This window comes from Ovis canadensis, chromosome Y (assembly GCF_042477335.2).
Source record: "Ovis canadensis isolate MfBH-ARS-UI-01 breed Bighorn chromosome Y, ARS-UI_OviCan_v2, whole genome shotgun sequence".
Classification (NCBI taxonomy): Eukaryota; Metazoa; Chordata; class Mammalia; order Artiodactyla; family Bovidae; genus Ovis; species Ovis canadensis.
The window spans coordinates 5,787,574-5,810,537 of NC_091271.1; the positions used below are offsets into that span (position 1 = coordinate 5,787,574).

General features: G+C 45.9%; 1 long non-coding RNA gene across 1 annotated transcript in view; it reads left to right on the forward strand.

Moving 5' to 3' along the window:
- Positions 1 to 4,512: 4,512 nt before the first annotated feature.
- Positions 4,513 to 22,964, forward strand: part of LOC138929850 (uncharacterized) — a 30,757-nt gene continuing 12,305 nt past the window's right edge. Inside the window, exon 1 of the long non-coding RNA XR_011446055.1 lies at positions 4,513 to 5,061. This is a non-coding gene — a long non-coding RNA (uncharacterized lncRNA). The remainder of the gene's footprint in view (positions 5,062 to 22,964) is intronic.

Genomic DNA, 22,964 nt, shown 5'->3' on the forward strand with positions numbered 1-22,964 from the left:
TTTAAAACTCCCTATTGACTCGCACTAAAAACTTACTATGTCTTCAGAATCTTCCAGCTGGTTTTGTGGACAAGCTCGTCCTGTCAGATGAGACCCTCACATTCTTGCCTACCACAGTGATTCCCACAATACAGAGATGGGGGTAAAAGAAAGTACTTGGAATGTGACCACTTACAACATTCTAACCCAAACACGAAGAGTTTGTTTTCATAAGCAGGATTTATTATGCAGTTTTTTATTTATCCAGACAGCATATTGTCATATATATATTTATAAAGAATGAAACATAAGAATGAAATGAACCCTGTGGGCCCTCCCAAATGCCTATGAAGCTGAGTCGACCTCCTTACTCCTCTTTTGTCATCTTTTTCTGTTCCCAGCAGCAGCCACTATATTGAGCTTTTGCCCTTTTTATTATCTGTTTCATAGAATTTTGTTACACGTGTTTTTGTCCCTAACTAGCTTTCCTGTGTAAAGTTTTTCAAATCGGTTTCGCATGTTAGTATTTGTTCTATTGCGGTCAGGTCACTGTACAGCGAGATGCAACTGTTTCCAAGTTTAACAGGTATGTGGTCACGTAGCAACTGCCATCGTGAGATGGAGCGTGTTTCCATCTCTGTTTCATCTCTTGCTGGACTTCACTGCCTCCGTGCTTCCCCTCACATCCAGGAAACTGTTGGCTTATCATCCTCACCATGCCTGCTGGCCACAGTGACAAGCATCCGATTGCACTTAAAATCATGAGATCCTTGTCACCTGTGCACTCCGAGTGTCCATGGTTTTGTGACACCCATGCCTTCTACGGGCCAGGCAGCTGTCTCGGTGTCAGCTGAAGCATGTGATGACCTGACGATTCAGGATGCCTGGGACTTGGATGAAGTCAGAAGACCCCAGCCAGACCCTCCTCCATCTTGAGACTGGCACTGGAGAAGAGGTTCCCAGGGCAGAAAGACACACACCCTCACTGCAGCCTGGTCCCGCTTCCACAGTTCCATTTATTTTCAGAGAAGTAAGTCTGTCCAGACCAGAGGTTTCTTTCTCTTTAGTTTTTTTTCTCCGCACTCTTCTGGGTAGCAGTGAGTATTTTCATGTTCTGGGGCACCTTCCTAGAACAGGTCTGGCTCCACATTTATCAAAGTGTACGGAGGTTTCCCTTTTTCCCGTTCAGCTCAGAAAACAGACCTCTATTATTATTTTAAACCTTTTGAAGAAGCTAGTAGCCAAGGCTATCCTTAAAACACCCCCTTTATTTTCTGGCTTAAGAGCAAAACCGCCTTCTCCGAGCTCTTTTTCTGTTGCCCCAAGAGAGACCTCCATTCTCTAAGAATGTAGGTGGCTGGCGTGTTGCCTGAAGACTTTCCAGTGACTAGCTACACCCATGCTGGGTATTCTCAAAATCACAGACTCATGGTCCAGTCTACCCTGGAAAATATCTAGGAGGAGCATCTTTCCATTCAGACATTCTTTGCTTGAACATCATCTAAAAAGGTAGCATCTAAATAAAGATTATCTGGGGAGAGACAAAGCACGATCCAGGCTCTTGGTTTAAAAATCTCTTTCTCAGTCTGCCAAGCCTACATGGTACGAAAAAAAATATGTCTTTTAAAATTTTTATTATTTTATTTTTTAACACCTAAAAAACATTTGGTATTGGAGTATAGCTAGTAAACAATGTTATGACGGATTCAGATGAGCAAAGAAGGGACTCAGCCATACGTATCCATTTTCCCTCAAACTCCGCTCCCATCCAGGCTGCAACATGACACTGAGCAGAGTTCCCTGTGCTGGACAGCAGGTCCTTGCTGGTTCTCTATGTGAGATACAGCAGTGTGTCCATGTCCATCCCAGACTCCCTGACTATCCCTTCCCCCATCCTTCCCCCCTTGGTAACCATAGGTTATTACAGAGTATTGAGCAGAGTTCCCTGTGCTGTCCAGCAGGGCCTTGCTGGTTCTCCATGTGAAATACAGCAGTGTGTCCACGTCCATCCCAGACTCCCTGACTATCCCTTCCCCTATCCTTCCCCCCTGGTGACCATAGGTTATTACAGGGTATTGAGCAGAGTTCCCTGTGCTGTCCAGCAGGGCCTTGCTGGTTCTCCATGTGAAATACAGCAGTGTGTCCACGTCCATCCCAGACTCCCTGACTATCCCTTCCCCCATCCTTCCCCCTGGCAACAATAAGTTCATTCTCTGACAGTCTGTTCCTGTTTTGCAAATGCGTTGATATCATTTCTGTTTCGATTCCACAGATAAGGAATGTCATATGACATTTCTCCTTCTACTCAGTCATTAGAGAGGATAAAATAACACCCTTTGCAGCAACACGGATGGACCTAGAAATTGTCACACTGAGTAACAATACTCTGTAATAACCTTGAAAGTGTGAGTTGCTCAGTGACGTAGCTCTTTGCGACCCCATGGACCGTAGCCCGCCAAGGCTCTCTATCCATGCAATTCTCCAGGCGAGAATACCGTTGTGGGTTGCCATTCCCTTCTCCTGGAGAATCTTCCCAGTCCGTGGGTTGAACCTGGGTCTCCTGCATTGCAGGCAGATTCTTTAACATCTGAGCCGCCAGGGAATCCTGCTTGGAACACAGAGTTTTGTTTAACTCATAAAAGCGTAACGCTGGCTAGTTGAGTTGCTGTTCTCACTTTAACACCTATTTGATGACCATGGAAAGTATTTCTCTGCAAGTGGAATCTCTGCCTTTAGTCTTCCCTCCTCCTAGGGCAGCTAGTCCAGCAGCTTCCCACCCTGTCCTGACCTGTACCCATGCCCAGCACACAGACACATGCCCACGCACGCCCAGCCGCCAGCTTCATGTCACCCCAGCTCATCACACTATTGCAGGATTGTGGGGCAGGGTGGGGCCACCCTCTTTCACCCCCACCCTTGGCTCCTGGAAAGGCAGCTCAAGCTGTCTGACCAGGAGGTGCTTACCATGACTGTCTTGAACAGGGAACCATCAGAGAGATGACCATTAATGTGACCATTCAGTTCAGTTCAGTCGCTCAGTCGTGTCCAACTCTTTGCGATCCCATGAATCGCAGCACGCCAGGCCTCCCTGTCCATCACCTACTCCTGGAGTCCACCAAACCCATGTCCATCGAGTCGGTGATGCCATCAACCATCTCGTCCTCTGTCATCCCCTTCTCCTCCCGCCTTCAATCTTTCCCAGCATCAGGGTCTTTTCAAATGAGTCAGCTCTTCGCATCAGGTGGCGAAATGATCAGAGGACTGATCTCCTCTAGAATGGACTGGTTGAATCTCCTTGCAGTCCAAGGGACTCTCAAGAGTCTTCTCCAACACCACAGTTCGAAAGCATCAATTCTTCGGTGCTCAGCTTTCTTTATAGTCCAACTCTCAGATCCATACATGGCCACTGGAAAAACCATAGCTTTGACTAGATGGACCCTTGTTGGCAAAGTAATGTCTCTGCTTTTTCATATGCTGTCTAGGTTGGTCATAACTTTCCTTTCAAGGAGTTAGCATCTTTTAATTTCATGGCTGCAATCACCATCTGCAGTGATTTTCCATTATATATATAAATATATATATATTATATATATATATAATATATAATCAGGATTCCCGAGACTCTGGGCAAATGTGTGCATACAATCTGAGGTACCTAATCACAGTGGACATGGAACACCAGACTGGTTCCAAATAGGAAAAGGAGTACGTCAAGGCTGTATACTATCACCCTGCTTATTTAACTTATATGCAGAGTACATCATGAGAAACGCTGGGCTGGAGGAAGCACAAGCTGGAATCAAGATTGCCAGAAGAAATATTAATAACCTCAGATATGCAGATGATAACACCCTTATGGCAGAAAGTGAAGAGGAACTAAACAGCCTCTTGATGAGAGTGAACGAGGAGATTGGCTTAAAGCTCCGCATTCAAAACACTAAGATCATGGCATCTGGTCCCATCACTTCATGGCGAATAGATGGAGAAACAATGGAAAGAGTGGCTGCCTTTATTCTTTTGGGCTCCAAAATCACTGCAGATGGTGAGTGAAGCCATGAAATAAAAAGACGCTTGCTCCTTGAAAGAAAAGTTATGACCAACCTAGACAGCATATTAAAAAGCAGAGACATTACTATGTCAACAAAGGTCCATCTAGTCAAGGCTATGGTTTTTCCAGTGGTCATGTATGGATGTGAGAGTTGGACTGTGAAGAAAGCTGAGTGCCGAAGAATTGATGCTTTTGAACTGTGGTGTTGGAGAAGACTCTTGAGTCCCTTGGACTGCAAGGAGATCCAACCAGTCCATTCTGAAGGAGATCAGCCCTGGGATTTCTTTGGAAGGAATGATGCTGAAGCTGAAACTCCAGTCCTTTGGCCACCTCATGAGAAGAGTTGACTCATTGGAAAAGACTCTGATGCTGGGAGGGATTGGGGGCAGGAGGTGAAGGGGACGACAGAGGATGAGATGGCTGGATGGCATCACTGACTCGATGGACATGAGTCTGAGTGAACTCCGGGAGTTGGTGATGGACAGGGAGGCCTGGCGTGCTGCACTTCATGGGGTCGCAAAGAGTCGGACACGACTGAATGACTGAACTGAACTGAATCTTCAGTTCCAGGGTCGGTGTGTTCTTCATTTCCTTGAGGCCGGTTCTTGGAATTGTGGTACCTTATGTCGTGGCTACAGTCTGATCATCATGTAGTTAACTTCTTCCCCCTGGTAACAGGTTGATTATCTATAAGACAGCTCACAGAATTTGGCTCAGAATACTGTCTACAGCCCTTGAGAAGGAACTGAAAGTCCTGACTATGCTTTGAGTCGACATCCTGCATGTTCAGTTGTGTCTGACGCTTTGCAACCCCATGGACTGTAGCCCCACCAGTCTCCTCTGTCCAGGGGATTCTCCAGGCAAGAATCCTCTCCAACACCACAGTTCAAAATGGCAAGTTGCCATTTCCTCCTCCAGCGATCTTCCTGACCCAGGGATCTTCCGGACCCAGGGATCGAACCTGCGTCTCCTGCATTGGCAGGCAGATGCTTCACCACCAAACCTCCTGGGGAAGCCTGGCCATGCTTCATGGGGTACGTTATAATTATTTTCATCTCCTTTGACCATTTCCCTCTGTTTCTTATGTTCCTACCTCTCTGATTAAGCTTCCTCTGGGACTAAAGTTTTTCCATAGAGAAAAGGCAGGCAGAGGCCAGGGGTGGGGCGGATTTGTGTGGGAGGGGGCGGTGATGTGGGACAAGGACTCCAGGGTCCTGCTGTGTTTCAGCCAGACTGCACTTCTGAACCCCGTTCCTCTTGTGGGGAGGAGGTAGATGATGATGACTTGGGATCTCTCTCTGCCTTATTTCTTACACCTGCCTGTGGGCCTGCTGTTTCCTCGACACAAAAGATGCCGTGAAAGGCACTCCATTAGATCAAGGCAGAGAGACAGCAGGGAGACACATGGGAGACGCAGAAAAGCACCCGCAAGCGTCCGCAGAGGTCAGGCGGGCGCAGGATGTGTTTGCAATGTTTGGGGTCTGAAGAATACGCCACATTAAAGGGAGATTGGAAAACTCTGCATCTTCGTGAGGACAGAGATCAAATAGCAAAGCCGTGTTTATGACAGCTGAAAACAGTGTCTCCAGCATTTCCCCACCCTTGACGCAGACAGACACACACACACACAGTGTCTGCGCGGGACTGAATAGACAGGACCCCGCGTCTCCTGGGTCGCTTCCTTTGAACAACCGTGCGCGCGGAAATCTGGCTCCTGAACTGATCAAAACCCAAGTTCAAGGCTCCGGCTTGCTGCCTCTTTAGAAAAGCCAACCCTTGGGTCAAGATGCTAATGAAGTTTTATTTTACATCATGAAAAGCAGAGTTGGGTGGGGAGGGAGAAAAAGGAGACCGTCAGCGTAGACTAATTTATATGCAGTGATATTTCACAGCCCAGCGGCACTGCGCTTCTCCCGCTCCAGGAGGTCTGGCGTGTTTGATCTTCCCTTCCTGAAGAGCTTCTCATTGTAAAGGGACACTGGAGTGCTGGGGAGCCTGGGTCCGCCCTCTGCCCCCGACTCTGTGCCTTGTCGTCATCCCACACACGGGCTGCGAGAACAGGCTCTCTTTCTAATGGGATGCTTTTTTGAGATTCGGTCGTGGTTTCCGAAGCATCATCCCCAGTACTCGCTGCTCACGTTTGTGGTCCCCACGTCTGTTCCTGCGCCCCGCAGTAACAGGCTTCTCTCAGTTTTCCCCTTTTCCTTCAGATGAATGTTTTCAGCCCCTAGAGACATGTGCCTGAGAGAACCGCCAACACATGGGCACAAGATACTCACACAGGAAGGTCCACAGATGCGCTCTTCATGTATGGAAGATAAAGTAAGTCACAGATGCATGAGATCCATGCAGGCAGCATCCTTGGTGAAGAGACAGGCGGCACTTGGAGGGCGATGGGCAGAAAGGGTTGGGCGGGGGTCCAGGAGCTGAGCTCAGTGTCGGGAAGTGTTTTACTCCGAGCAGGCTCAGTTCAGATGCTGGGTAATTTCCCATCCCCCTCCTCAGTCGCAGGCTGAGGTTGTTTTGGTGCTCAGATGTGTCTGACTCTTTGTGACCCCATGGACTGTAGCCTGCCAGGCTCCTCTGTCCGTGGGATTCTCCAGGCAAGAATACCAGAGTGGGTTGCCATGCCCTTAATCCAGGGGACTCTTCTAGACTCAGAATATTCAAGAATACTGGAGTGGGTTACCATTTCCTCTTTCCAGCGGAGCTTCACAGTCCAGGGATCAAACCCATGTCTCTTGCATCTCCTGCACTGCAGGCTGGATTCTTTACCACTGAGCCTCTTGGGAATCTCTAAGACTGTCTATGCTGCTGCTGCCAAGTTGCTTCAGTCTTGTCCGACTCTGTGTGACCCCATAGACGGTAGCCCACCAGGCTCCCCCATCCCTGGGATTCTCCAAGCAAGAACATTGGAGTGGGTTGCCATTTCCTTCTCCAATGCATGAAAGTGAAAACTGAAAGGGAAGTTTCTCAGTCATGTCTGACTGTTAGCAACCCCATGGACTGCAGCCTTCCAGGCTCCTCCATCCATGGGATTTGTCAGGCAAGAGTACTGGAGTGGGGTGCCATTGCCTACTCCCAAGAGTGTCTATAAAGCACCAATATTCCTGGTGTCAAGAGTGCTCAGTTCTGTCAGTGCATGTGGCTGGATTAAGGAGGATTGAAATAAGCTGACTTGACTTTCTATGGTTAAGTTGCAGTCCATTCTACATGATTTGGCTTCAAAGAATGTGTTCCCCGCTTCCATGAGTATCAGATAGTAGGTGTGTTATGAGAAGCTGTGAACTTTAATGGAGATGGCATCGGGTGGACATCATAATGCCTAGATGTTCAGTGTGTCGCTGTGTCTGGCAAGCTGAGTCAACTCGATACATCCCTTCACTTTGTCCCTGCGCTGTCGACTAGAAAATAACGGCTGTGGATTGCACGACTCCCAGATTCTCTAAGCTCTGAAAACCTAGAGTATGAAATTCTCTCATTCTGTAAGTCAGTAGTTTTGTGTCTGCATTTCATTGTTGGTCCTGATGTTTCTAGAAGACCGTCCCCAAGACTGACTGGCTTTGCTCTTCACGATTACATGCTTCATGCCAAACCATCGTATGGCTGCCTTCACACACGTGTGCGAGCCTTTCTCCAAGTCCCGGTCTCTTTCCATGAATCAAAGCTAGAAGGGGATGCCGGCATCTGACCTCAAAGGGTGCCTTCCAGCTGCAGCTGCGCGTGAAGACGAGTTCTGATAGGTCAGCTGCTGAACACCCTGTGCTGGTGGTTTAGGCTGGGTGTAGAACGCCAAAGAATTGATGCTTTCCAACTGTGGTGCTGGAGAAGACTCTTGAGAGTCCCTTGGACTGCAAGGAGATCCAACCAGTCCATTCTGAAGGAAATCAGTCCTGAGTGTGCATTGTAGGACTGGTGCTAAAGCTGAAACTCCAATACTTTGGCCACCTGATGAGAAGAGCTGACTCATTAGAAAAGACCCTGATGCTGGGAAAGGTTGAGGGCAGGAGGAGAAGGGGACGACAGAGGATGAGATGGTTGGATGGCATCACCAACTTGATGGACATGAGTTTGAGCAAGCTCAGGGAGTTGGTGATGGACAGGGAACCCTGGAGTGCTGTGGTCCACGGGGTCGCAAAGAGTTGGACATGACTGAGTGAACTGAAGTGTTCAAGGATTTTGTAGTAAAATCATCTTTTTGCTACACTCATTTTAGGTGCATCTATAGCGTCAGTATTGCTTACCTATGCAATATTATGTTTGTATAAATAAAACTTCAAGCAGAGAAGCAGAAATCCTGCATAGACAGCTGATAGATATAGGTGTAGGTATGTAGATATGATATGTAATTATATATAATATATAATGTTCATATAGATACAGATGGACAGATATGTATAATATTTTATGTATCTATCGGTTTCTATTAAGAATATAGATTATCATATACTATAGATATTAAATATTTATGGATTATTGATAATTTATAAATACAGATATGGACAGAGGTAGATATCTATGGATCAGTATTTATCATCTGTCTAGATGATAGATAGATAGATAGATAGATAGATAGATAGATGTTGACATTTATCTACCTATCCACCATTCTATCTGAATCTATGTGTGTTTCCTTAGTTGCTCACTCATGTCCGACTCTTTGTGACTCCATGGACTGTAGCCCACCAGGTTCCTCTGTCCATGGAATTTTCCAGGCCAGAATACTGGAGTGGGTAGCCTTTCCCTTCTCCAGGGGATCCTCCCAATCCAGGGATCAAACCCAGGTCTCCCACATTGCAGGCAGATTCTTTACCATCTGGACTACCTGGAAAGCCCTGTATTTAGTGCTAAATGAACAGGGCCAGCATCAAGAGAACAGATAACCTCTAGGGCCCAGCGCCGCTCTCGATCCACTGACCACTCTTGAAAGACCTGAAAAAGAGTTCTAGGAAGTAACCTGTTTCTTGTAGGGTTGTTGTTTGCTCAGTCATGTCCGACTCTTTGCGACCCCTTGGACTGCAGCTCGCCAAGCTTCCCTGGCCTTCACAGTTCTCGACTGAAGCAACGAGTGAGTGTCACAGAGCATAGTAAAAATTAGACGTGTGAACCATCTTCTCAAACAATTTCCTACAAGTGATGCTTTTTGAAACGCATGTGACATTGTCCCACAGAATGCAGGTTTAGAAAAGGGCCTTAAATGACCTCAGCGTCTTCATGGTATCATGTGACGTGAAACCAGGTTCTTTCATCACTGTAGATCTACGGTTCTAAGAGCTTAGCCTTCTCCAGAGTGTGTCAGAACACCTATCTTTTGATCAGCTTGATCAGAATAGCAGTATATCAGTTCAGCGGGCTGCTATCTCAGCACGCAGGTTGCTGTACGAGAAACATTTTGCAAAGACTTTCCAGAATTTCCACAGGTCTGTAGAATAATATAGTCAGGGTTGCTAATAGCCTATGTCAGCAAGAGCAGAGACAATCTCGGAACTGAAATGAAAAAGCTGATTTTCTTCCCCCAAAGAGTTCTGTAGAAAAGCTTCACAAGAGACTCAGGCTGTGCTGCGAACTTTTGTGGGGGCTCTGTTGAATCAGAATTCACTTGCTCTTCTCCAAGGCTCACGTCTCCTCATTACTTGCAATAGCTCAGCCCGATCCTTGCTTGTAAAGCGAGCCTTACAAATTTCAGTGACAGACACATGAGCTGGCTCCGTGCAACTATACAGAAAACAAGCTGTGAGTCCCACTAGAAAAAAAAAACATCCAGGAGTCTTTATGGAGCACAGTATTTATCCAAGTAAAATACAACTCTCGACAAGGTATCTGGTATACTGCCAATGTGTCTTATTTCAATGGGGGGAGAAATTACTCAGACTGATGTTTACCAAGTGTCCAATGGTGCAGTCGTATCATTTAGAACTTTTCTAAACATTACAGAGCAGTAACAATTCACGGCATAGTGATTTAGGTCTTGTTGTCGTTGTCTAGTTACTCAGTTGTGTGTGATTCTTTTGTGACCCCACGGACTGCAACCCGTTAGGCTCTTCTCTCTGGATTCTTTACCTCTGAGCCACCAGGGAAGCCCCAGGAATTTAGGCTTTGTCGTGCAAGTTATGGATGAATTTTACCCTTGGACATAACGCTGGGCTGTGGAAACCCACACTTTCTGCATTCGCCAACCACAGGGAAGTGATTTACTTACAAGATCCAGATGAGACGTTGGAAAAGGGAGGGGTGGGAAGGTTATTAGGAGATTCAGTAACTTCCGTTTGGATGATGGAGATCTCTTGAGATGATGGAGAGAAAACAGGGTGGTAGCCTTGAGTAAAAGAGTTGGTTTCCCTTACATGTTTTTTTTTTCCTTAATTTACCTTTGATGTAATTGATATAAATGTATAGTTGATTTACAATGTTGTGTGTGTTAGTTTCAGGTGTACAGCAAAGAGATTCAGTTCTATGCATACATATATCCACTCTTTTTTAAATTCTTTTCCCATATAGGTTATTAGAGAGTGTTGAGCAGAGTTCCCTGCACTATGGCCAACAGGCCCTTGTTGACTCTCTGTTTTATATAGAGTAGTGTGTGTATGTCAAGGGCCTCCCTGGTGGCTCAGACGGTAAAGAATCTGCCTGCTATGCAGGAAACTCAGGTTCGATCCCTCCTGGTTTGAGAAGATCCCCTGGAGGAGGAAATGGCAGCCCACTCCAGTACTCTTGCCTGGAGAATCCCCATGGACAGTGGAGCCTGGCGGGCTACAGTCCATGGGGTCACAAAAGAGTCAGACATGACTGAAGACAGACCTAGTCTCCCCTACGTGTTCTTGAATCCCAGAGAGACTCCTGCAGCCGTCTTCCTTCTGACACTTAGGGGTCCATGAGCACCCACCGGGTTGGTGTCTCCACTGTGGTCTGAAGCCCTTAGGGGGGGCCTCTCTCTTCCCTCCCCCAAGGAGAGATGATTCTACTCTCTTGAGCTGCAGTCAGCTTTCAGTTCCTGAGCCACTCAGCTCTACTTTGAAAATATGCCCACAATCTGGCCTTTTTCGCCACCTCCATGCTTCAGATCACCCCTCAGTTGGTTAGTGGCTCCGTAGCTGGCGCCTGATTCTGTCCCAACCTTGCTTATTCATCACATGATGTTCAGAGCAGCTTCACAGGACACTCGCTGACTTAGGATGAAGCCAGAGCCTTAGTCTCCCATCCTCAGCCAGCCAGGGAAGTCTTGTCCATCAGAACCAAAGGCAAGGCTTTGCAGCGGGCACGGAGATCGCAGGTGACGGGTGCACACCTCCCTGTCATCTCCACCTTCACGTCCTAGGCCAGGCACGCTTATTCACTCAGTTCCTCTCCGTGCGTGCCATTGCTGTTTCTCCCTTTCTTCTCTTCAACTTGTTTTTAAAACATTCAGTTTGTTACTTTAATTTTGGCCGCTCTGGGTCTTTGTTGCTGCCTGCAGGCTTTCTGTAGTTGCAGTGAGCGGAAGCTAGTTTTTAGCCATGGTGCGTGGGTTTCTCACTGCGGTGGAGTCTTTTGTTGCAGAACACAGGATTGGGCTTCCCTCATAGTTCAGCTGGTAAAGAACCCACCTACAGGAGACCCTGGTTCAATTCCTGGGTCGGGAATTTCCCCTGGAGAAGGGATGGGCTACCCACTCCAGTATTCTTGAGCTTCCCTAGTGGCTTAGCTAGTAAAGAATCCGCCTGCAATGCAAGAGACCTGGCTTCAATGCCGTAGTTGGGAAGATCCCCTGGAGAAGGGAAAGGGTACCCACTCCAGTATTCTGGCCTGGAGAATTCCATAGACTGTACAGTCCATGGGGTTGCAAAGAGTCGGACATGACTGAGCTAGCTTCACTTTCATTCACTTCACAGGTTGTAGGGCGTGAGCTTCAGTAGTTGTGGCTTGCAGGCTTAGATGCCCTGCAACACGTGTGATCTTCCTGGACCAGGGACCGAACCCTCGTCACCTGTATCGACAGGCAGATTGTTAACCACTGGACCACCAGGGAACCACCCCCCCCTCCTTGCTTTTTCTCAAGTCAGCGCAGCTGACTCACCACAGAGACTCTCCTGTTGTGCCTCTCAGCCCAGAGCACCCTCTGCAATCTCCTGCTTGATTTGTCCCTTCCCTTCTGAGCCTGTGTGTCATTTTATCAATGTGGGTTCTCTGGCTGTTCTCTATAAACAGCCTGTTCTCCTCTCTACCAAGTGTTCTATTGCCATCAGGTTAGTGCAGTTCAGTTGCTCAGTCGTGTCTGATTCTTTGTGACCCCATGGACCGCAGCATACCAGGCCTGCCTGTCCATCACCATCTCCCGGAGCTTGCTCAAACTCAAGTCCATCGAGTCAGTGATGCCATCCAACCATCTCATCCTCTGTTGTCCCCTTCTCCTCCTGCCCTCAATCTTTCCCAGCATGAGATTTTTTCAAATGAGTCAGTTCTTCACATCAGGTGGCCAAAGTATTGGAGTTTCAGCTTCAGCATCAGTCCTTCCAATGAATAATCAGGACTGATCTCCTTTAGAATGGACTGGTTGGATCTCCTTGCAGTCCAAGGGACTCTCAAGAGTCTTCTCCAGCACCACGGTTGAAAAGCATCCATTCTTTGGCTCTCAGCTTTCTTTATAGTCCAATTCTCTATTACCATACACTCCCTAATTTCTCTTGTCAGTCCTTCTCACGATACGTGTGTGTGCGTGTGTGTGGTCTGTGTGTGTGTGTGTGTGTGTGTGTGGTCTGAGTGTGTGTCTGTGTGTGTGTTGCTCATTGTTGATAGCCCTTGACCTATCAGGACACTCAGAGTGTCCACTCAGGACACTTAGAGAGGACCACGCAGGACACAGAATCCAATAAATATTTTTGAATGAACATGCTTGGGTCCATGTATAGAGTGCAGGATGCAAGGAGGTTCTAAAGGTCTAAATAAACAAGGGCCTCCACCCTGGCAGATGGTGGCTATAGAAGTGATGGCGGTTTCCCGACTAAAGACCTACAGGAGTATCCAGGACATATTTGTACTTCCTTAACTTCGCATGCGGTACGTTAAATAAGGAAAATAAATTTTAGATAGAGACTTTTTTCTTAACCTCTATTTCAAATATGCCCAGGTGTTCAATGAGCTCATGAATAGGACGCTTAGGAACAAACGTGCTGTGACAGAAAAGGTTGAATCAATGAGAGATTAAGCTGCTGCATTCAAAACAGGGCTGTCATTGTGCCTGTGCGCGCTCAGTCGTGTCCGACTCTTTCGTGACCCCACAGACTGCAGCCCCACCAGGCTTCTCTGTCCATGGGATTCTCCAGACAGGAATACTGGAGTGAGCTGCCTCCTGGGGGGGGGCAGTGTCTTCCGCACCCAGGGATCGAAGCTGTTGTATCTCTTGAGTCTCCTGTATTGCCAGGCGGGTTCTTTACGTGCTGAGACATGAGGGAAGCCTCTGAAACGTGGCAGCCTGGAAGAAACAGTTTGCACTGATACCCTGAATGAGTAAGTGCTACGAGGTCTTACTTGCTTATTGAAGTACTTACTGGAGTACCCACGGACGGAAGGAGCATGGTAGGCTACAGTCCATGGGGTCGCAAAGAGTTGGACACCACTGAGGGCCTTCACTTTCACTTTCTTTGAGTACTTATTTACTTGAGCACTTACTTAAGTAAGTAAATAAGTATAAGACATACTCACATGCACAGAGAGAGAGAGAGTAATGGTCTTATTTGTGCCCCCTCCCCAAAAGTTCCTATGTTTAAGTCATAACTTCTAGTATTTCAGAATGTGGCTCCATTTGGAGAGACGGCCTTTAGATAGGTAATTCAGGTGACGTGATCTTGTTAGGCTGGGCCCTAAGCCAGTATGACTGGGGTCCTTATAAGGAGCAATCCAGGCACAAAGAAAGATCCCAGGAATGTGTCCCCACAAACCTGGAGAGCGGAAGAATTGATGCTTTTGAACTGTGGTGTTGGAGAAGACTCTTGAGAGTCCCTTGGACTGCAAGGAGATTCAACCAGTCCCTCCTAAAGGAGATCAGTCCTGGGTGTTCATTGGAAGGACTGATGCTGAAGCTGAAACTCCAATACTTTGGCCGTCTGATGTGAAGAGCCGACTCATGTGAAAAGACCATCATGCCGGGAAAGAGTGAAGGCAGGAGGAGAAGGGGACGACAGAGGATGAGATGGTTGGGTGGCATCACCGACTCAGTGGGCATGAGTTTGAGTAAGCTCTGGGAGTTGGTGATGGACAGAGAGGCCTGGCGTGCTGCAGTCCATGGGGTCACAAGCAATCGGATGCGACTGAGTGACTGAACTGAACTGAAACCTTGAGAGAGTGCAGCACGAAAGATCTACCCCTGACCCCGAAGGTAGTGGGGTCATAAATATGGCTGGCATCCTTGCCATACCATTCTGCTCTCTGATTTCATAATAACTCAGTGAGGCTGGCATTATCTTTGGCTCTTAAAAAAAAAACAAAACTGTGTTTTTAATTTATTTACCTGTGCTGGGTCTTAGTTGCAAGCGTGTGAGAGCTAGGTCCCTGACCAGGGATTGAACCCAGCCCCCCTGCTTTGGGATTGCGGAGTCCTAACCACTGGGCAACCAGGGAAGTCCTGTCACTGGCCACTTTTTTCCCCCAGGAACCTGGGTGTAGGTCCATCCAAGATCCCAGGGGGGTGGAAACCAGAGCTAGGAGGAAGGAAACCTGCTTTCCTTCCACAGCCTTTCATCCTGATTGCCACACCAGTACCTCCGGATGTCATCTGAGTTAAAGAGCAAACACAAAAAAGGGCCACAGCTTTTGGACCCAGATAGACGTGTGTTCGACTCTTGTCTCTGCCCCTAACTTAACAAATGTTGACCCTCAGCCACCTCTTCTGATGACCCGGTATGCGGGAAACATTCCATACCACCTGCTTCTCGTGATATCAAATCACTTTTGTTCAAATATTATGAGACTGTTGGGATTAGCAGATGCAACCAGATATATATAGAGTGGATACACAGCTAAGTCCTACTGTATGCAAAAGGGAACTCTATTCAGAACCCTATGATAAACCATAATGGAAAGGAGTATGAAACGGAATGTGTATATATGTACCGCTGAGTTACCTTGCTGTATAGCAGTCATTAACATCATGTTATAACTCAGCTATACTTCAGTGGGGCTTCCCTGATAGCTCAGTCGGTAAGGAATCCACCTGCAATGCAGTACACCCCAGTTCGATTCCTGGGTGAGGAAGATCCCCCAGAGAAGGGATAGGCTACCCACTCCAGTATTCTTGGGCTTCCCTGGTGGCTCAGCTGGTAAAGAATCCACCTGCAATGCAGGAGGCATGGGTTTGATCCCTGGGTTGGGAAGATCCCCTGGAGCAGGGAAGGGCTACCCACTCCGGTATTCTGCCCTGGAGAATTCCAAGGACTGCATAGTCCATGGGGTCACAGAGAGTCGGACATGATTGAGGGACTTGCATTTTCACTTTCATACTTCAATAAAAAATAAAGTAAATAGAAATTAAGAAATGTTATATGAGATGATGTCTCTATATGCCAACAGACTTACTGAATATACTTACTCAAAGTTGCTTGGAACCCAAAACTACTGACTGAACGAATTTTCCAATGATGTGGTTGTATTTGGCATCATTACTTACACGCTTAAAATTAAACTTCCATCATTTTAGAATATGAGCCATTAGATCAGCCCGTGAAGCTTTCCGTAAATGCCATCTTTCGCCAGGGAGTGGTGAAAAGATATATAAATGTATATATTAAAGTGAATATCAGCCCATCTACTTGAAACTTATGATTGCTATTATGAATTTATTCCAGTCAAAATTACCCATCTTTGCAAATTCAGCACAGGTTCTCTTATATATTACCAAGGACCATTTTCTTTTCCGAGAGAACTATAAGATATATGAGAAATGAAATGAGATCTGTGAATGGTCAGGTAAAGGAATAATTCTGTTGGGGAACATTACTTTTAAATTACCACTGTATAATATCATCAGGGGAATCATTTTTAGAAAAGAAGAGAGTTGCCTTTTTATGTTTCCAATCATTGCTATGCTTTCAATAGCCTCAGGGCTCCTTTTTTTTTTTTGTCAGTAAAGTGAAGAAAATGTATTTTTTTTTCCCCTTTGTTTTGCTGAAAATGTGTAATATATGAAAATGTATGCGAACGGGGTTCGGTGCAGAGGAGGGGGGAAGGTGGGAAATGAACCAGATTTTGGGCTCCTTTCTAAAAAGTGCTTTTGTAATTGGTTGGGAAGATCCCCCTGGAGAAGGGAAAGGCTACCCACTCCAGTATTCTGACCTGGAAAATTCCATGGACTCTATAGTCCATGGGGTCACAAAGAGTCAGACAGGACTAAGTAATTTTCACTTTGTTCAAATGGAATATATTTTAGCATTCTGGGTAAGGTAACAATCAGAGTTTTTTTTAAAAAATATCATGTGTTCGGCATAGCAAACTTAAACTGTATAAATCTTTTAAGTGTGAAATTCTATGATATTTTACATAGGGGTGTACTTAGGTTGGAGAAGGAAATGGCAACCCACTCAAGTATTCTTGCCTGGAGAATCCCATGGATGGAGGAACCTGTTAGGCTACAGTCCATGGGGCGGCAAATAATCGGACATGACTGAGCGACTTCACTTTCATACTTAGGTTGGAGAAGGAAATGGCAACCCACTCCAGTATTCTTGCCTGGGAAATCCCATGGACAGAGGAGTGTTGGCGGGCTACCGTCCATGAGGTCACAAAGAGTCAGACACGACTGAGATGAAAGAGCCTATTTAGAGTACCAACACTCTGATCAAAACAGAAATATTTCTAGTCCCCGGCAGTTACCCGAGTGCCCCTTCCTCAGTCAGTAGCACCCTCTCACCTAGACATTGTCATCACTGGTATATTTGCCGTCATGGGTTGCTTTATCCTTGGAAAAGACTCTGATCCTGGGAGGGATTGAGGGCAGGAGGAGAAGGGGACGACCGAGGATGAGATGGCTGGATGGCATCCCCGACTCGATGGATGTGAGTCTGAGTGACCTCCGGGAGTTGGTGATGAACAGGGAGGCCTGCCGTGCTGTGGTTCAAGGGGTCGCGAAGAGTCGGACACAACTGAGCGACTGAACTGAACTGAACTGACCTGAACCTGTACACGGCGCACTCTGCAGTTCCCAGCTGTCTGCTCGTCCGTGAGTGTGTGAGGTTCATTCAAGGTGTTGCGTGCAGCATATTTCTTTCTGTTTTTATTATTGCTTGTGTGCTGATTCACTTCAGTCATGTCCAACTCTGTGCGACCCTGTGGACTGCCCCACCCCAGACTCCTCCGCCCATGGGATTCTCCAGGCAAGAATCCTGGAGTGGGCTGCCTTGCCCTCCTCCACGGGATCTTCCCCACCCAGGTCTTCTGTATCTCCTGCATTGGCAGGCTGGTTCTTTTAACACTAGTGCCACCTGGGTTTTCATTAGTTGGCAATATATTGTAAAAATGAAGTGGCTTTTTTTTTTTTAATCCACTGTTTTGGTGGATATTTGGGTTGATCCACTTTGGAGCTCACAGTCCATGGGGTCGCAAATGGTCGCGTGCATAGGAAATTTGGAGCTCATGCATAAATCCACGATGAACACTATTGTGCTTTTGTTGAACATGCAGATTCCGTGGTCTAAGGTCTACCTCTAGGGATAAATTCTCTGTGTATCTGTTAGGAGATACACAGTGGGTGTTTTTAGTGGACACTACGAAACAGCTCTTCCACAAGCCATATACTTAGCTTCACAACCATGCAATACTTGAGGTTGACAATCATTTCTAAAACAATACCATTCATTCTAAGTAGCTGGGTAGTGGTATGCGTTCTGGCTTTCATTTGTAATTTTTACTGGTGGGTAATGATGTTAACTTTTCCTGTGTGTGTGGGGGGGGCGAGGTGGGGTTTGACCATTTGAAAATCCTCATTTGGAATGTCTGTTCAAGTTTTTTTTAAAGTTCCATTCACTTGTTTTTTATAGATGAATTTGTAGGAGTTCTTTTTATATATTAGATGTGTATTCTGCGTGCTAAAATGCTTCAGTCGTGTCTGACTCTCTGTGACCCTGTGGACTGTAGCCCGCCAGGCCCCTCTGTCCATGGGATTCTCCAGGCAAGTATACTGGAGTGGGTTGCTGTGCCCTCCTCCAGGGTACCTTCCCGACCCAGAGATCGAACCCAGGTCTCTCACGGTGCATTGGCAAGTGGGTTCTCTAGCTCTAGTGCCGTCTGGGAAGCCCCAGTGTTCTGGATACGTCCAGTATTGTCCTTTACTGCTATGTCTGCTGATGAACAAAAATTCTTAATTTTAATAAAAACCAGGTTGGTGATTTTGTTCTTTCGTGCCTAGTGATTTTTGTGTGGTTTAGAAATTGTTACATACCTCCAGCTCATAAACTTCTTCTTATTATTATTATGTTTTTGCTACAAGTTGTGCTATTAATGTTTTACAGATGATCTGTAATTTCATATGAATTTATCTGAGGTAGAGATAAAGACTCCTGTTTAAAAACTACTGATATCCTGTTGAACCAGAATGACCTATTTAATTGGCATTCCTTTCCTCTAATGAATTGATATGATACTTTCTCATAAACAAGCATGCATGGATTATCCAGAGTCTAGACTGTTTGCCACCAATGTTATTTCTGCCCTTTTGCTGCTGTGTTGATTTCTGTAGCTTCACTGTGTATCTTGAGATCTCGTAAGTTACACCCTTGACATCTGGTCTATTTCAAGATTCAGTTCAGTTCAGCTCAGTCGCTCAGTCGTGTCCGACTCTTTGCAACCCCATGAACTGCAGCACGCCAGGCCTCCCTTACCTGGGCTAATCTAGGCCCTTTGACTTTGTCTCAAAGCCCACAAAAACCTGGGTGAAATAGTGATAGGGCTTGCCTTGAACGTATAAACCAAGCTGGGAAGAATGGACACCTTAAAAATATTGAGTCTTCCAATCTGTAAACATGAGAGGTTTCTCTTTATGTCCGTCATGTTTAAATTCTCCTAGAGGAGAACATAGGCAAAACACTCTCAGACATAAATCACAGCAGGATCCTCTATGATCCACCTCCCAGAATTCTGGAAATAAAAGCAAAAATAAACAAATGGGATCTAATTAAAATTAAAAGCTTCTGCACAACAAAGGAAAATATAAGCAAGGTGAAAAGACAGCCTTCTGAATGGGAGAAAATAATAGCAAATGAAGCAACTGGCAAACAACTAATCTCAAAAATATACAAGCAACTTCTGCAGCTCAATTCCAGAAAAATAAACGACCCAATCAAAAAATGGGCCAAAGAACTAAATAGACATTTCTCCAAAGAAGACATACGGATGGCTAACAAACACATGAAAAGATGCTCAACATCACTCATTATCAGAGAAATGCAAATCAAAACCACAATGAGGTACCACTTCACACCAGTCAGAATGGCTGCGATCCAAAAGTCTGCAAGCAATAAATGCTGGAGAGGGTGTGGAGAAAAGGGAACCCTCCTACACTGTTGGTGGGAATGCAAACTAGTACAGCCACTATGGAGAACAGTGTGGAGATTCCTTAAAAAATTGCAAATAGAACTACCTTATGACCCAGCAATCCCACTTCTGGGCATACACACCGAGGAAACCAGAATTGAAAGAGACACATGTACCCCAATGTTCATCGCAGCACTGTTTATAATAGCCAGGACATGGAAACAACCTAGATGTCCATCAGCAGATGAATGGATAAGAAAGCTGTGGTACATATACACAATGGAGTATTACTCAGCCGTTAAAAAGAATTCATTTGAATCAGTTCTGATGAGATGGATGAAACTGGAGCCGATTATACAGAGTGAAGTAAGCCAGAAAGAAAAACACCAATACAGTATACTAACACATATATATGGAATTTAGGAAGATAGCAATGACGACCCTGTATGCAAGACAGGGAAAGAGACACAGATGTGTATAACGGACTTTTGGACTCAGAGGGAGAGGGAGAGGGTGGGATGATTTGGGAGAATGACATTCTAACATGTATACTATCATGTGAATTGAATCGCCAGTCTATGTCTGACGCAGGATGCAGCATGCTTGGGGCTGGTGCATGGGGATGACCCAGAAAGATGTTATGGGGAGGGAGGTGGGAGGGGGGTTCATGTTTGGGAATGCATGTAAGAATTAAAGATTTTAAAATTTTAAAAATAAAAAACTAAAATTAAAAAAAAATAAATAAATTCTCTCAGCATTTTCTGCTGTTTCCTGTGTAAAAGATTTCACATCATTAGATTTATTTGTTGATATCTAGTAGGAGAAAGCAATGGCAGCCCACTCCAGCACTCTTGCCTGGAAGATCCCATGGACAGAGGAGCCTGGTAGGCTGCAGTCCATGGGGTCACTAAGAGTTGGGCACGACTGAGCAACTTCACTTTCACTTTTCACTTTCATGCATTGGAGAAGGAAATGGCAACCCACTCCAGTGTTCTTGCCTGAAGAATCCCAGGGAAGGGGGAGCCTGGTGGGCTGCCGTCTATGGGGTTGCACAGAGTCAGACATGACTGAAGTGACTTAGCAGCAGTATATTTGATGATGTTGTCAGTTATGTGTGTGTGCATTTTCTTGTTTCCTTGCATTTAAGTTTCAAATTCATTGCTGTCTGCATCACTCTGAGGTTTCCTAAGTCTTGGCAAAAAATAAAAACACACAGCTCTTTGACCTGAACCTTTGGTCAAGCCAGTAATAAATGAAGTAATTTGTAAATGCTTCCTTCACTGCACATTTATCAAAATATACCGCTGGCATCCTTGGTCCATCTTCCTTGCATCTCACTTGGTTTTCAAAGTTATTACTGACTCTCAGTAGAGAGTCTATCTCTCAGTAATTAAAAAAAATTTTTTTTTAATATTATTTGTTTTTGGCGTCCCTGGGTCTTCTCTGCCTCATGCGGGCTTAGTCTAGTTGCAGCGAGTGGAGGCTCCTCGCCATTTGCGGTGCATGGACTTCTTGTTGTGTTGACTTCTCTCATTAAGGAGCGCCAGCTGTAGTGTGTGCAGGCCTGTTATTGAGGCACACGGGCTTAGCTGCCCTGCAGCACGTGGGATCGTCACGGACGAGGATAGAACCCGTGTTCCCTGCCTCGGCAGGTGGATTCTTAGCCACTGGACCACAAGGGAAGTCCTCTCTCAGACCATTTCTATGACAGTCCCCCAGCGATTCTTTCTGTTTCCCCTCCTACCAGTTCATCCACACGTTATTTCTGGATTAGGCGTCTTGAATCATAGGTCAGATCATAGCATTATCTTATCAGCTCTTCGTAGCATGCAAACATTTCCAGCTGTGTCCTTACCCCCCTCCCTTTCTCCAGCTTTATCTCTGCTCCTTCCTCTTTTTATGGGCTTCAGACGAGAAGTGAAATCCTCCGCCTTTGCACACCTGAAGTCAGAAGATGTGACCTGTGTCCCCGCTGCTTTATGCTTGCAGAATCTCTGTCCATGAATGGCCCTCCCCCAGGAAAGGTGGGATCACAGTTTGGTTTAAGATGAAATGCTTGATGAGCCCTCAAGCAAATATAAGTAAGCACTTCTTTGCCGTCATGCAGGCGAGCTCTCACAGTTCCCCATGCACAACTCATTTGAGGAGGTTTTTCATTCCCGGCTCTCTCTCCTGACACTGACCTGTCCACCTTTGTACCTCGAACAGTGTCCAGTGTGACCAACCTGGACAGCATGTTAAAAAGCAGAGACATGACTTTGCTGACAAAGTTCCGTCTAGTCAAAGCTATGGTTTTTCTAGTACTCACGTGTGGATGTGAGACTTGGACTCTAAAGAAATCTGAGCGCTGAAGAACTGATGCTTTTGAACTATGGTGTTGGAGAAGACTCTTGAGAGTCCCTTGGACTGCAAGGAGATCCAACCTGTCCATGCTAAAGCAGATCAGTCCTGAATATTCATTGGAAGGACTGATGCTGAAGCTGAATCTCCAATACTTTGGCCACCCTATGCGAAGAACTGACTCATTGGAAAAGGCCCTGATGCTGGGAAAGATTGAAGGCGAGAGGAGAAGGGAACAACAGAGGGTGAGATGGTTGGATGGCATCACCAACTCAATGGACATGAATTTGAGTAAGCTTCGGGAGCTGGTGATGGACAGGGTGCAGTCCATGGGGTCACAAAGAGTCAGACACAACTGAGTGACTGAACTGAACTGACCTGACAGTCTTTGCCTTGTGGTTGATACTAAATAGATAAACTTTGTGCGTACATGAGTGTGCAATCATGTCCCAACTCTCTGCAACCCCATGGCCTGTAGCCCACCAAGCTCCTCTGTCCATGGGATTCTCCAGGCAGGAATACTCGAGTGGGTTGCCATACCCTTCTCCAGGGGATCTTCCAGGCTCAGTGATGGAACCCACACCTCCCGCATTGCAGGCGGATTCTTTACCAGTGAGCCACCAGGGAAGCTCAGTATAGGTTGACTTAAATTTATTTTTAATCGATGCAAATAGTAAACCATCATGAATGGTGCAATCTTTTCTGTTGTGTTTTGTGAGCCATGGGTTCCCAGGCAAAGCTTTTGAAGTACTGAAACAAAAAATAAAATATGATGGGCAAAACTCCTTTCTGCACTGACTAGAGTACCACTAAAGAATTCTGAACCTTCTTTTTTTTTTTTTTTTGAAGCATGTAATTTATGTGCATGATAAAACAGCCCTTTGTTTCACAAGTCAACATTCTTAATGCGGTCTGTCAAAGTGCATTCTCAGTAAATTGCTTTGATGAACTTGCCAGCCCAGTTAGTTTCTTTTAAGGGAAAGGAAAGAAGGAGGGGGTGAAAAACACTTCTGCAGCAAGAAAAAAAATAAGCAAGTCAGTAAATAGAACAGGTCTAGACTGTACTGGATGGTTTTACATCCAAGATTGCAAATAATTTGGT